Source organism: Triturus cristatus, chromosome 12, assembly GCF_964204655.1.
Source record: "Triturus cristatus chromosome 12, aTriCri1.1, whole genome shotgun sequence".
NCBI classification, from domain to species: Eukaryota; Metazoa; Chordata; class Amphibia; order Caudata; family Salamandridae; genus Triturus; species Triturus cristatus.
Window position 1 is genome coordinate 714841890 of NC_140595.1, and position 14327 is coordinate 714856216.

Sequence of the window (14327 nt, forward strand, 5' to 3'; positions counted from 1 at the left end):
ACTAAGCATCAGTGAGTGCACATACTTTATTTACCAGGTACTAACTGGGAAGGAGTAACTCTGTGGGATGGTTCCTTCTATTACAGTGTCCGCTGATCCTCTAAGGAAGAGGAGATGGTGGCACAGCTGCCTGGTCTGGGGCATTTTTTTTTACCTCCACTGCTCTTGGGCGGCACAGTCCACATCTGGAGACTTATGGGGCACCAAGGACAGAGTAGTGGGTATAAGAGCTGTTAGGACTTTCCACCTCCCCCCCCCCTGCTTTTTCTTCTACCCCTCCCTCCTAGTTCTTTTATTTTCTTTCTTCATCACTCTCCTCCCCACAGACCTCTTGTAGGGGGTTTCAAAATAGTCCTAGGAATTGCACACCCTCGTGTGTGTGCTTTTCCTTTTGGCCCACGCTATTGGCCTTTGCGTGCGTCTTTTTATAAAAGACAGCACGCAATTGGCCAAAGGCGGGCGCATTGCTCAACCCATGGCCTATTGGTGCCTATTACACGCACCGCTGCAATGTGGTTTCAATTATCATGCCCAGACACGGGCGCGATAATTGAAACCACATGGCTCGCTGTGGCGTGCGTGCGCGCACACCACTCGTTGTTTTTATGGCGCAGGGGGCAAATCCCAGTGTCAACTGAAGTGTCCGCCACTCACTCGCCTGATGCTGCTGTGCTGTTGGTTGGAAGAGGATGGGTTTGGGACGGAGTTCACATGCGGGGTGAGACGCGATGAGAGGCCTAGGGTCCAGTGAACGTTAACTCAACAGTGGATGCTTTGCTCCGTGGGCTCACCCTTTCCACTGCTCGTTCCTCCTGGCTCCGTCTGTCCCGCACAGGAGCAGGAGGACTCCACAGATGCCAGCCCCTGGCCCACTCTTCTGCAGCTGCGTTCCTGAAGTGGACTCTGGCAGTATCTCTGACCGCCAGAAGTTTTGCAGACGTAGGTACAACAAAATGAATCCGTCTCTTGCAACTATGATAATCACAGTGATCTAGTTTAGAGGAGAAAAGTGTAGAGTGTATCCTTCTTTTAAAGCACAGTAAATGTTCTGCTGTGATTTGGAAATTAGTGATTTTTAAGGTGCTCATAGAAACGCACAGCTCTTTCTATATATTTGGCCCACACTTTTTTAATGCGAAAGAAAACCAGGGAAACATTTCATAAAACCATCTCGCTGTGGGTAACAAGGCAGAAATGAAAAGACGCAGGGGAAATGGTGGCAACTGTCCCTCCGGCCTGCAGACTAGGCCAATAAGTCCCTCCACTTTCGGAATGCCCAACGGGGCACAAAACTAAGAAACCGGAAAAAAAGGATATTGTGCCATGTGTTGGGAGGAAGGTGGCGTCACAACAAGTTTACCAAACTACCTCCCTTCCTCTGTATTTGAGCGTGTGATTTTAGACTCTGCTGGTGACCCATAATTTTTCAAAAATGTTAATGCGTCGGGAAAGGTGGTAACCAAGACCTAGTGTGTTATTTTATAAGTCTGGAAGAGATTGGCCCTTTGTCGCTGGTAACGTGTTCAGCCTGTTGAACTCCAGTCCCACTTTGTGAGAAAACATTGAAATCACCCATAAAAACTAATTTTGCCTGAATGAGGACAGAGGGGTTGGGGAGGGAGAAAGCTGCACTCTTCGCAACCAGAAAAGCTGAACATGCTGAGCTGCTCCTGCAGGTCAGAGGCTCTGGGGATGGTGTTGACTCCTGTACGTACGGTCCTGTTTCCGAAAAATTAGTATAGAGGAGATGTAATGCGTCGGGAAAGGTGGTAACCAAGACCTAGTGTGTTATTTTATAAGTCTGGAAGAGATTGGCCCTTTGTCGCTGGTAACGTGTTCAGCCTGTTGAACTCCAGTCCCACTTTGTGAGAAACCATTGAAATCACCCATAAAAACTAATTTTGCCAGAATGAGGACAGAGGGGTTGGGGAGGGAGGAAGCTGCACTCTTCGGAACCAGAAAAGCTGAAAATGCTGAGCTGCTCCTGCAGGTCAGAGGCTCTGGGGATGGTGTTGACTCCTGTACGTACGGTCCTGTTTCCGAAAAATTAGTATCGAGGAGATGTACTCGCCCTTGTAGAGACATATACCAAGGAATAGCTACGCATCGGCAAGGCGCACAATAAGTGAGAAGTGTGCACACCATCAGGAACTCAGTTCAGGGGGAAATGTGCATATCTGTAAGACATTACTAATGCTCACATCTATAGAACAGTAATAATGAGCGGAAATGTGCACAACTGTCAGATGAATGCCAAGGAAAATATTGACATCTCGGGATATCCCGGGAGGGAAATGTGCTGACTGGAACGACAGACACTGTAGGACATTTTTTAATCGTAAAACATCGATACTTTGGGGGGAAACGTGCATAGCTGCATAGAGTTACTAATGGGAGACATTTGTACACAACCATCTTCCTTAAACCGGGCTCCGTCTGAGTGAGGTGTCATGCCCCGGATGTTTAAAGCCTCGCTTCTACAGTCTCTTATAATCTTCCAAGGGGGCGGGGGGCGAAGGGGCTGCCAGAGGACAGACTCCTGCAACCGGATTGTTCCTCTGCCTACACAAAATCCCCCCACCGGATTTAATTGACCCGTTTAGGCCATGCCCTCAATAACACGGGCTACGCCTCGTGGAGAGGATTCCTAGGTACACTTCTTTGGCCGTGCTACTTTTAGAAACCCATTCCCCCACCTTTTTCATCCACCTCAAAGCACTGGGTGAGTTAGTGTTCAGCCTCCACTCTTCCCTCTGCTCTGTGCATCTCGTCTGTTTCGCGCTTCCTCGCCAGCTCAGCTAATAGCTGTTTAGTGTCACTTGTCTTAGCTCCTGCCATAACCTCCCCTCCTTACCAGTGGTCAGAGTGGGCGGGATCTGCAGGGCACGGCGTGCCCCTACTTCTTAAATTCCAAAGATTCCGTTCCCCTACTTATTTATTTTGAAAATGCATCCCAGGACGCAAGAAATCGCCATCGCCTATAAATAAAGATGTGCGTTCCTGGCGTTCTTGAGGTGTGGGGCGGCAGAGAAGGAACAGGACTCTGTCTTTTCCTTCTTGCCCAGAGAAGACAAAGACCATGTCCACTTTAGCTGCCCCCCTCACTCTTTCCCTCTTCCCCTCTCTTTCTGTCTAGCAGTTCCTCTCTTACTGAAAACCGTGACTTCAAGAAGGGGCTCTCACTCTCTTTCCTCTCCTTTCTTTAATTTGCTCCCCTGTGAAATGGATCCCAAAAAGATTTTGCTGGAAGTGTCGTATTCTTTTGACATTTTAATTCCAAAGTAAGCATCAAGAATAAAAGGTTAAAAATTTGAAAAATAAATAAAGTAAGACAGAGTGGGAGCAAACTGGCCCGATTGATTTTATTCACACCTAAACACATTAGCGCCACTTTTACAAAGTTTGCTAGTGAAGCTCTTTTTTTTGTTTGTTTTCTTGTCTTTGTTTTCCCTGGACTTGGAACTAGTGCACCAATCCTGGAGGTACTGTAATGCATGGAATGGAAAACAAAATGTGTACTGCGGCTCTGCGTTCAGGGATGTGGTCTTTTTACCATAGTGAGTGTAAAGGCGTTAAGGTAACCACAATTAATCTCTGGTTTTTGAGGTTAACTATAAGTGAGGTTTAAAGCATAATGCTGTCACTGGCATTTGAAAATCATGGCATGGTGTGGGCAGATAGAAACAGAGCAAGATGTAGTAATCCCCTAGTCTATGTGAGCTCTTTGTGGAACACTTGATGTTCAGTGTTCCACCGGTGACTCTTGGAATGTTCTCTTCCAAGTTGGGAGTTTCCTCCTGGTGTTGCTGTAAGGAATTTGAATAAAGTGTATCTGTTCTACCTCACCGCTTTGAATGATCCGTACTACTACACGAGATGCTAAAGAAAACACCTTCACTGGTACCACATACGTTTGCTATTGTTAGATCAAGTATGTTCACGTTCCTAGTGAGAACTCATAGTGCCAATATCGGCACAATACCCAGCCCTCCCACAGCAAAACATGTAATAACTCAGACACGACACATTTTATTGGTGGAGAAACTTGCTGCAGGTTTATTAACATAACAATATATGAACATGGTGGGTTAACTTACGGGCGATCCCAGGGAGGGCAGGCAGCCCCTTGCCGCCTGCCCACCTGATGAGCTATAAAACCCAGTGGCTGCGACTAACCGGTGTTTGTCCTTTTGGGGGAGGTGATAGCCCCTCCCTTCGGCGGACCACCAGTCCGCCCCTCACTCACGCCCCTCCCAGCTAAGGGGGGCAGAGCGTTGCAGGCAACTCAGGTTGCCGCACGATGGAGGCCCCAAGTAGCGCAGCACTGAAGGCCTAGGCGAGGACGATCCGGTGTCCCCGCGAAGGACCACCATGCCGTCACAGAAGCGTGGAGGTGAGCGGGGTTGCGGGGGGGGTTGCCCAAGGGAAACAAGGGGGGTGGGGGGGCTGCGAGGCCCAGGATACTCGGGGGAAACGTGGGCGGGGGTTCACAAATATCATAGACGGGACAAGGGCGCCCACACTAAAGAACGGCAGGTGGCCTGGGCCGCGACCCCCCCACACTGCAAATACTACCCAGGGGAGAATAGGGGGAAACAGGGGGGGGATGTACTCACCATTAAAGTGCACGAGGGCAGCCAGGCAGGAGGGCGAAGAGGGTGAACCGTGTCATCAAAGGAAAACGGCATCCGGGCAGGCAAGCAGGAGGTGCACCATCGATCAGCCAAAGAGGTCGATCGGACGGCGGGAAAGGTTTAAATACCTTTACCCCGCCCCCCCCCCCTCCTACCGGAAGTGACGCTGCACCGAGGGGACACACCAGGGTCCCCTGACCACTATACTGCTGGCGACAGTGCCATCCTGTGGCACTAAGGCTGGCCACCCTCTTAGGAGGGCCCCCTGCGTGGGCCCGGGGCAGCCTGGCATTCAGTAGCATCCTCAAATTAAAATGGGGCATAAATAGGTGAAGCATGTCTGCCACAAAAAGCCTGTCATGGCTGGAAGCAAGGGGGGGCTGTGATGGACTTATATGCTGGGCTATAGGGATATAAAGCAGGTCTAGACAGTGTGTTACATCCTTTCAGTTAAAGAGGAGTCTGTGGACCCCTATCATATCGCATTTTTGTGGTTGCTTAAAAGTAAAGGAACAGGCCACTTACATGAGATAGACAATGGCTTAATTAAGTATCGTTCAGCCAATGTTTGCTATGCCTTTCATGCCTACCTTTGGGTTAGGGTCTTCCATCCCCTTTGTTTACATTCACAGTAAAACCCACACACCTTAGAAATACCAAACGCCTAAAACAAAGAGAGACTCTTGTTTAAAATAAATGAATGCATAAATAAATAGATTCAAGGTCCAGCCCCTACTCACCTGGCTCCGGGCGCTCTGATGGGCTCTGGCTAAACTGTGCCACCTGGGAATGAGGGATGGTGAAAGCCATGACTTTTGACCCCTGAGACACAGCTCCCATTTGAACACTGTGACTCGGCTTTGGTGGATCGGCATACAGGTTAACCTAACAATACGTGACTGTAAGCTATTGGCATTGTAAATGACAATGCCTTTGATTTATGTTTTAAAAACGAAAACAAAAATAAAAGGCATTGTTATTTGCCATGTCAATAGCTGAAACTTGCCTGAATGCGAGAGCTATTGCATTGCAAATGCTTGTTCTGACTACCTGTTCCTGCATTTCATTGCAAAACTCTGGACTTACTTTGTATTTTTCTTGGCCGGGCAATGGGATGGGGGCGCTTTGGCATTGTAAGGTGTGTGGGCCTCGTTCACTGTAATAAAACTAGGACCAGTAAAATTATGCGATTCGGAATCCACGTCGTTTTCCGCATAACTATGGATTTGCTATACTGGCCGCTTAATCCATCATCTGCTGCACAATTTGCAGGTTTGAACAAAACAAATATTCGAACTCAGATCAAAAGTTATTAAAAGAGCATCGGGATGTGCGCCTCGCAGTGGAAGACCCTTCGCGCAGGTGGACCGGTCATTTTGAAGCTTCGTAAATATGCGGTGGAGCTTAAATGCAGGAATGGTGCGCAGAGCTCTCAGTCACGAGCTTTCAGCAGACAATCTGCATGGGTGGGAAACACCAGGAGTGCGGCATTGCTGCACCTCTTGTGACTGGTGAGTATCATTCACAGCCCACTTGTGATGAGGGCAAAAGCACTTACACATCCCTGTTCAATCAGTCCAAAGGCCTCCTCGGCACCGATCTGATCAACATTTCTACTCTAATCACAATGTTAAAGTCGTTTCCTGTGATGTCAGAGGGGTGAAAGCTCGTGTATTATCATGACCCGCCCCCTCAAAGGCCGGCCCCAGATAGAAAATTGACGTGACAGACCCTAGGGTGGAGGTGCCCCTAACGCAGTAATATTGCATGACGCGTCTATTTGCAGCTGTGTGCTGGGCTCGCGGCCACCCGCATCTGGGAGAAGTGAATCCGATATCAAACCTGAGCAGACACAGCACTGCCTGGATTTCACGTGACTAACAGAGTTTATAAGGCTGGGAGTTAAATGAGAGGAAAGCTTTCAGTGTAGTCCTTAATCTTACCCAAAATTAGTTATTTTCGTAGATTACATTTCTGACACAATAAAACTCTGCGTCCCTGGGTGGGCTCGAACCACCAACCTTTCGGTTAACAGCCGAACGCGCTAACCGATTGCGCCACAGAGACAAATACGCACCTCAACAAAACATGTTTCAAAAGGAAACCTCTATGTACAGGAAGTGCTCCACAGCTAGAGAGGTTATGAAAACAGAGATTGCGAGAACCGTGTTTGAAAAACAAAGTACGATTAAGGGGAAAGACATATTTCGCTTCTATTCTCCGCGTCACTCCCCCCTCCCTCCCCTGCCTCGTTGTTGTGTTGTCCATTAGCTCCCTCTCACGCTTCTCGGCGCACCTTTCACTCGCTCGGGGGCGTGGCTCCCACTGGTGCAGCAGGTGCAGTGGCACTAGGGCCAGGGCCTGAGGGTCCACAGATGCCTCATTGTTGATGCATTCACTGTTAAAACTGCCGCCATTTCCTTCCTTGCTCGAGAACTAAAGACACACTGGCGACGTCACTGCATTCACTATCTTTTCAGCAGTACAGCTCTTAGTTTTCTGCCAAAGTCTATTGGTCGATCAAGGATCAGACGTGACCAAGGAACCCTGCAACAGTGTCACACTCGAGAGAAAAACTCAAGAACATGTCAGGGTAGAGGGGCCTGCAACCTCATCTCAGACAAGAGGAAAATGCAACAGTGTCAGAGAGTGGAAAACTGCAACAGCGTTTCAGCTAAAGAAAACTGTCAAAAAACAAGCATTGGCATAGCCAATAGGTAGGTCTCGCCTTTGGGAATTTATAAGTGTTTAGCCAGAGATATTGACTTTGCGTATGTTTCTAAGCTGTGCTGTACAGAAGTCTGCAGCATGCTTAAAAGTTATAATAAAGAAGTGTGAGTAGGGGAGAGGATGTGGTCCATCGGCTTAAACTGACGACTTTGGTGCTGGAAACCAGAGTTCTAGCCTCAAGGTCGTGTCCACATCCTGTGATTCTGGGCAAATCACTTAATCTCCACATGCCTGAATGTGTAATGTAAATACAGTGCTCATGTAAAACGCTCCAATACCTTCGGGCCGAGTTCATGCTATAGAAATATGCAAAAAAAATAGAAACCTTTTTGCTACTTTAGATATGACTAAGAAAGTATTATGTACAACTGAACAACCATATTAAAAGCCATGAGTGACGGGATGAGATAGCCGGTGTGCGCAATGATGCACTAGCTGTGGGTAATCACAACCATGTTAGAGCACCATCAAAGAGACTAGCCCAAGAGTCAAGAAGGTAAAGGGTCCAGTTGCGTGAGTGATAGAAAGAAACCCATCGAAAGATAGTTAATTACTTAAAAAGGGACTTCGGGAGAGAGGGCGGTGAGGTCATGTGACAATAGCCCAAAGGATGTGAATTGTAGGATTTGTTGGGTAAGCAGGCCCATGATGGTAGTGAAAGTGCTCATCAGCTAGGCCTACCTAGTATAACCGTAGTGATATGGTGGGAATAAAGGATCCACCCTCCGGTTCAAATCTAAAATTGAGAATGAGAAAGGTTGGTCTGGCCCAAAGTGGTATTTAATTTGAAAAAGACACAAGTGAATTTGAATTTGAATTTATATAGCTTTATTCGATTTATCTAAAAATCATAAAAGCATACAGATACAATTTATGCAGACAGTTAAAAAACATTTTCCATATAAACAAATTACCAAAATGGATAAAAAACATTACTCGCAAGAGTTAAAAAAAAGTACCACAGTGATTTGAATTAATCAGTCAAGATTGACATGTGTTAGTTAACTCATAGAGTTTCTAAATTTCATCACAGACATTAAAAAGCGAGAAACAACCCAAATAACATCCACATCTTCTAAAAGCAAAATTTTTAAGTATGCCGATTTACATGTTCTTATCCCCCAGCGTTTAAGAAGGGGTAAGAGGAATAATTTCCTCGGACTGGTGTACAAATTACAAAAGAACATGATGTGAATGTTACTTTGTGTGGAATGGTCATCGCATGGACATATTAATTTCAATGAGGCCCAGTCATTCTGTTTCGGGAAAGAAACCAAGCGGAAGAAATTCCCTAGGCGCAGCCTAGTTAGGAGCATGCGGGCATAGGGTGCCTTTTCAGTTCCAAGATAAAATTGTAGGCCTTCAGTGGGGGTAATTTGCTGATAGTTCAGGGTTGTGCCTTTGAGTTTCTCGGTATCCCATCTAGCGCTCTCTAGGTGTGTAGATAATAGCTTTTTGAGGGCCGGTCTAGTCAAGGTTTGTAGGGTCTCTGGCTCGTTGTAAAATTCAGGGTGTCCAATGTTAGTAAACATCGCTTGTACGTGTCGCAGCCACTTAATTTTTGCAACACCGTCCAAACCCATGCAGTCTTCTATGAGATTTCTATTCAGATAGCACTCCTCTGTGGTCCAGATCTTATACCAAAGCAGACAAGGTGATATTTTTATAATGTCGCTGAGGTATTTGACGCCGGTCTCAATGTGAGTCATAAAAGTCGACGTGGTTTTGGGCACACCTAGTAAGTAACAAATGAAGATGTTCTCACAGGTTTGTAATACAGACACATTCTCAAAACCCCAGAGACCTGCGCCATATGTGGCCGTTGCTATACACTTTGCGCGGTAGACCTGTAGCATTTCTTGAATGGGGTTACCCCCAATTTTAGCTGCAAAGGTTCTTAAAGCACCTATGGCACGGCTAAAGGCGAGTTTCCTAGCTGACACTGCGTGTTTCCACCTTCCCCACCTGTCAAACACAATGCCCAAATAGCAAAAGGTGTCAGTAATAGCAATCTTTTGCTGATCTAAGTATATTGAGCATGATGGTCTATTGTTCTTTTGAGAGCAGGGCATGGAGAAAGTTTTGGAAATATTCACCTTTAAATTTCTTTTATGCATGTAGGATGAAAATTCATTTACTGCTCTCTGCAAACCTATTTTTGTCCTAGACATGATTGCCGCGTCGTCAGCATATAAAAGGATGGGTACAGGGCTACCCTTAACAGCCGGATAATCGCTTGCCAATGTTATTAAGCTTTCCGCGATAGAATTTATGTAAAATGAGAAGAGCAAGGGCGCAAGTATGCATCCTTGCCTCACCCCTCTGTTTATAGCAAATTTTTGTGAGCATTGCCCCTGGGTCCCAAATCTTACTCTGGCCCCCGCTTCTCTATATAATTCTTTAATAAATATAAGGATAGCTGTGTCCACCCCGATATCTTCCAGTGTCGACCAGAGCATCGCATGATCCACACAATCAAATGCGGAGCTGAGGTCGACAAAGGTGACAAATAGATCCCCTTTTTTGGCCTGTGTATATTTGGAGACTAATAGGGACAAATTTAAAGATTGCTCCAATGTCCCTAGTCTCTTTCGAAACCCATATTGGAACTCCGAGATAACCTTCTTCTCTTTTTCCCAGTATTGTATCCTCTTGAGGACGATCCTGCCAGCGACTTTCATGAGACCGTCCAATAACGATATAGGACGGTAACAAGCAGGGTCGTCCCTATTTCCTTTTTTAAAAATGGGGACTACAATTGCATCCGACCAGGTGGTGACAAAACCGCATTTATTTCCCATGTTAAGTACGTTGGTTAACAAGGGAACCCAGAAGTCCGGTTCTGATTTATAGAGGTCCACTGGGGTGTGGTCAGGGCCGGGAGCTTTGCCTAAGGGACTTTCTCTAAGGGCATCTTCCACTTCTAGTGTGGTGAATACCAGTTCAATAGGGTAGGGAGGAGCTGGGGAAACAGTAAGATTGCTATCCTGGGTGATGCCATCTGGTGGTAAATTCACATTGCCTGGGTTCGAGGCATTACCCTGTATGTTGCTGGAATAGAGGTTACCAAAGTGTTCTGCCCAGAGCTCAGCCGTTATGGCCACTTCTACAGAGTTATCTCTGTCTTTTATGTTATAAACGGACCTTATAACTTTCCAAAAGGCATTACTGTCCTTATTCCCAGCAGCTTCCCCCAGGGCTTCCCAGGCCTCTTGCTTCAATTTCGCCCTCCGCTGTTTAATTGCCAGCTTATAATCATGTCTCGCTCGACGAATTTGAACTCTATCTTTAGGGTCGGCAGACAAAGCTTTCTTGAAGGTTTTCAATGTTGATGTACATCTAGAGTCAAACCAGCCCCGAGTATGCCTCCCCTGGTCTTTGGAGTTCCTAGTCAGTGCATTTTTTATGTGGCACTGAATATTGGAAAAAGCTACCATGATGCTCTTTGGATCAGTATCTTCCTCTAAGCAGGCAAGTATATCCGTGGAGCAGGAGGATAAAAAGTTTTGAAAAAAAGATGTTGCATTTATTTTCTCCCATTTAATTACATACCCGTTGGTCTTAGATAGGGTAACCTCAAATGGATATAAAGCCCTACTAGGTTCCTTTACTTTGCCCTCCATGAGATTTACCTCGAAGATAATAGGGTAATGATCGCTCGTGGGGTCATCACCCGTTTCCCAGAATGTTATAAAATCAGGATAGGTGGGTGATATCAAGGCGAAATCAATTGTAGATTTACAACCTCTTCCATGGTACGTTGGGGCAAAGGGAACCGGGGGCGAGCATACCTGGTTAATAAAGGTGAGGTCAAAGGTAAATATAACATTGTTAAGGAGAGACCCCATTTTGGTGTGGGAAAAGTGCAGGGGCCCGTCCTCCCCGGGATCTGCAAGGCCGCACAAACCTAACTCAGAAGACGGACAGACGGGGCAATTGAAGTCACCCACCCACAGCACTATGAGATCCCCCAAGGCTTGATCTCTCAACTTGTGAATGTGATGGATCATAACGTTCAAAGTTGGTTCCACCTCACCAATTAGTAAATTATTATAAAAATTCACAAGAATCACCTTTTGCGAAGTGCCCCATTTAAATGATATAATTTGGAAGTACTGATTAGATTGAAAGTCGTAAACTTTTACGTCCCCTACATTGGATATATATGTACACAAACCCCCCTTGTTGCGACCCTTGGCTGATGGCGCCGCTGGGGTATGCAAGGTTCGATAGCCCAACATATGCGCTTCCTCTATAAGCCAAGTTTCTTGTAGGCATAGGATGCCATACTTCTGCACAATCTCCAACCAAGGCTTGTGGGTGATCTTACTATCGAGGCCTGCGACATTCCAAGAAAGGAGAGAATGCATTGAATTACTAATTTCCTGTGGATGACGGCCCGCGTTCCCAGTAATGCCTATCCGAGCTTGCAGATGTACAGAGTCTGCCGGTAGTTTGCCCTGTGGTACAAGAGGGCGCTGTACAGGGGGGTTTAGATCTATCCCAATACGAGTTGGGACTAGGGGTGTGGACATTGATTTTGCTCTCGGAGCGGTTTCCATTAGGGGATTTTTAGGGTTGGTAGGGATTATAGCAGCACTAATTCCCAGTCAATCCACCTGATCCAGACATTCGAACCTGTTCATGGTGGATGCTCCTTCCCACCAGTTATTAAAAGGTTGCCAACCGTCCCCATGTCCTTTCCGTCTGCGATTATGGACTATTGACCAGGCCCCAGGTAACTCAACCGTCTGTTTTGGGGGATAGAAAAAGGTAAGGGGTCTGATGACAATAGATTGATCAGTGTCCTGTAAATCCCAGGTAGTGATATACTGGGCTGTATGAGGGTCTGCAAATGAGACCACTATGCAGTCACCTGGGATAGATTTATGGGTACGCCCCACCCAAGGCACTCTCCTGACCATTAGAACCCTCGTCCTGACGGTGTTGGGGAGCTGCCTGTTGGTATTAAGCCAGTGGATCACCTTATTCTTTAGGGACCACTGGGTCTCCCTAGAAGGTGGGTCAAGTGGTGGTACACCAGCCAGTATAACGACGTAAGGCCCGGCATCAGGAGGAAGATCAATGTAACCCCCACGAAAATTCTGGCGGCCATGGTACTGATTAGTTATGCACGCAGTAGGGGAAACATTAGTCTTATTGGACTTATATACGGCCTTAGGGATAGGGTTGGATAAGGGCTGATTCTCGGAGCCTGTTACCACTGATATTGGGGTTTTTGGTAATGGGGGAAAGGGAACAGTTGGCTTAAGACAGGGTTTGGATATTGTGATTGGCTTTGGTAGGGGTGGGGACAAGGCCGACGCTGGAATTTCAGGAGCAAGGGAACTAGCATTAGCATTAGTTTCTGGTACCGGGTGAATGGCATCGTCATTCTCCTGAGAAGTACTCTCAGCAATATGAGGATAAATTGCTTCCAGTTGTTTTAGGCTAAGAGTGGCCAGGGAGACTAAGGTCTTGTCCATCTCGAGGAGATTGTTCTCTATACGAGAAAGCCTAAGTTCCAGAGGTGACAGTAGTTGTTTTAATGTACCCCAGACTATCTTAAGAAAGTCTTCGTCGTCACCCCCCTTGTCTCTGTCCCTCCCTAACTCACTTTGCCCTCCCTGAATAGGATTCTCACCATATGTGGGGAAAGGCCCTTGGATAGGGTCAAGGACTGCGTTAAGGTTGCTATGTTCGCTATCCACCCCTGTTAATTGATTAACCAAATTTGGGGCTTGTGTGATCCCCCCAGTGGTGGGTAGTGTACGCCTATTATTAAAAAACTGTGACCTTGCAATTTTTTGTTTTTTGCGGGCATAGGCAGATCTTGCATTATTTTTCTTTTTAAGAGTTGAACCAATTTTGTTTTTGTTTTGTGCTGCTGGGGGAGAGGGGTCAGGGTGGTGAGGACTATCCGCCAAAACCATGACGGTTCCAGGACCAATGGGAGTAACTCCCTCGTGAGTTTTTGAGAGGCCAGTTGTTGATGTTGTAGATATTGCGTCCAATGGAAGGGAAGATGGTGGGGAAGCATGATGAACATCTGCCAAGATTATCAATGGGGAAGGACAAGAAACATGTTGTGGAGATGCAGCAAACGCTATTTTCCCTAGGGAAGATTTTTTAGAGTTAGCAAAAGTCTGGGAAAGCCTACGTGCCGCATCAAGCTCGTCTGACACCCTCTTTTGCATTTTGGTGATTTCAGCATCAATTGCTAAGTTGGTCTTAACAAGGAAGTCATCTAGTGTCCCGGTGGGCTTGCTCAGCCCCATTGCAGTTTTACTGCGACTGCCCCGTGTGCTCATAATATGTCAATTACAATGCCCACAATGTACTTACTGATGAAGAAGGGACGAAACAATTAGCAGGAACCAAATAAGGGGGGGTGGGCCAGGCCAGTCCTCTATGTCCTCGAACGGCCTCAAACGGCCCGCTCTTTGTCCGGTCTTCGTCCCGGACTGCGCCCCGCACGCGCCCCGCACGCGTCCCGCGATACGCGATACGCGTTACAGGGATTGCCTTTATGCTGTGGTTTGTAAATAGGGGCGTGGCACTGGGAGGGGGCGCGGCTCGCACGGGAAGAGGACCAGCTGGAGCTGTTGTGTGCTGGTCCTCGCAGTCCCGGGGCCAGCGCCTCTCCCTCCTCTGCGGCTGCGGGATGTGCTGGGGCTTCCTAGCCGGACAGCGGTGCTAATTAGCCTCGAGAGGCTGCTCCTGTGCTTGAAGACTGCTCCGGTCGTGCTCGGAATGAGCTGAGGCTCTTGGCGAGTGGCACCCGCGAAGCGGGTGCCGCGAGGAGTTATCGCGCTCAGGTGGGGGCGTGGCACTGGGAGGGGGCGCGGCTCGCACGGGAAGAGGACCAGCTGGAGCTGTTGTGTGCTGGTCCTCGCAGTCCCGGGGCCAGCGCCTCTCCCTCCTCTGCGGCTGCGGGATGTGCTGGGGCTTCCTAGCCGGACA

The 14327-nt window shown here is 47.4% G+C and overlaps 1 non-coding gene across 1 annotated transcript; it reads right to left on the minus strand.

Annotated features, from left to right (window-relative positions):
* Positions 1-6627: 6627 nt before the first annotated feature.
* TRNAN-GUU (transfer RNA asparagine (anticodon GUU)) lies at positions 6628-6701 on the minus strand. The gene has a single exon. It is a non-coding gene; the product is annotated as a tRNA-Asn (tRNA).
* Positions 6702-14327: the final 7626 nt, after the last annotated feature.